Source organism: Meleagris gallopavo, unplaced genomic scaffold (assembly GCF_000146605.3).
Source record: "Meleagris gallopavo isolate NT-WF06-2002-E0010 breed Aviagen turkey brand Nicholas breeding stock unplaced genomic scaffold, Turkey_5.1 ChrUn_random_7180001949865, whole genome shotgun sequence".
NCBI classification, from domain to species: Eukaryota; Metazoa; Chordata; class Aves; order Galliformes; family Phasianidae; genus Meleagris; species Meleagris gallopavo.
Genome location: NW_011211265.1, coordinates 1 through 1,387, shown reverse-complemented (window position 1 = coordinate 1,387; position 1,387 = coordinate 1). Strand labels below are relative to the sequence as shown.

The 1,387-nt window shown below is 56.1% G+C and overlaps 1 long non-coding RNA gene across 1 annotated transcript; it reads right to left on the bottom strand.

Moving 5' to 3' along the window:
- Positions 1-151: 151 nt before the first annotated feature.
- LOC109364995 lies at positions 152-1,387 on the bottom strand. The gene is made up of 2 exons (XR_002110722.1): positions 1,331-1,387; positions 152-917 (listed from the first exon to the last, which is right to left on the bottom strand). It is a non-coding gene; the product is annotated as an uncharacterized LOC109364995 (long non-coding RNA).

Sequence of the window (1,387 nt, the reverse complement as noted above, 5' to 3'; positions counted from 1 at the left end):
GACAAGCCACTGCCTACGGACACAGCTGTCATCAAGGGCAGAAGAGAAAGGTTCCCATTGCACGTGGCCACCTCTCTCTTCCTTAGCAACCTACAGTGACTACAAGGGGCTCAGGTAGTGACACGCGAGCCAGATGCAGGACAAAAGGCCCCAAGTTGCAGAGGGGCCAGGTGAGCTGCTGGCTGGCATTCAGCAGCTTTCAAAATACTTTCTCCAGGCCACGTGAAAGAGCCCTCAGAGACCTGATGGAACAATATTCAGCCCCTTGAGGCTTTCTTACTGGGAGACCTGTGAGTCAGAGAGACAAAGGCAGCACTGGGAGCACGCGGCACCCAAGAATCAGTGCACACCATGCACTTCACCCAGCACTGTCACGCTGGCTGGTGGAGAGCTGAAAGATTGCTGAGCTATCACCACCAAGTATGAGCAAGTAACAAGGAATTGAAGACTGGGGACTTACACCCCAGGCTCAGGGACAGGATTCCACTCTGCCCATTGACCTCGAGGGCCTGCAGGGACAAGTAAGATCAGACACGGGTGAGCAGAGCAGAGCTTCCTCTGCATGTCGGGGCCTTCTTCTTCCTCAGTGACCTGCAGGGTGCTGGCGGGTCAGGGAATGACATGGCCCAAAGAAGGTCTGGGTTCTCTCAGCTGAAGAGAGGCAGAGGTGACCTTCCCACTGAAATGTGGCAGCTCTCCCAGTAACAAACTACTCATGGTAGATCTGTGTAAGACCTCCAAGGTACAAGCAGGTTAGGAAGACCTTGAGAGGATCTGAGATAAAACTGTATGCTACTGGGGCACACATTTTTCTGCCTTCAAGGAAACAGGCACTCAGAACCTACCTCTGGGTTGATCCCAAGGCACAAGACCCGGATTCAGACTAACATCGGAATAGGGCGCACCAATGTCAGCATCTAGGATCAAGGAGAACTGATGAGAGAAGTTCCCATTGCTGGGGATGCTGTCATCTTCTTCTCCCTTAGAAACTGGAGGTAGGTCAGTGAACGGGGCGGAAGAAAGACCACGAGGCTGGAGCGGAAATGCTCACGCTTTTCCTAGCACACATCTTCAGAGCTCTCCCCCAGGACATCACCCAGGGTGAAGGCTGTGCGCCAGCCAGCAAGCGGCAGAGCCGTGGCCCGGCATGGCTGGGGAACAGCACTTTCACGGGGCTCTTGCCCGGCTCCTGCGGTGCTGCCCATCACCCTCTGCCTAACGTCCACCACGGAGGGTGGCCCCAGGGAAGGGTGGTGTAGGGCCATGGCGATGCAGCCTGACTTCAGGCCCCCCGTGCCGCCCAGTTTTGGCCTCGTCTCTGCCCACTCACCTGCTCCTTGTGCTCGGAGCGGAGCAGCACAAATCTCACAGGTACGCAGGGCCATCA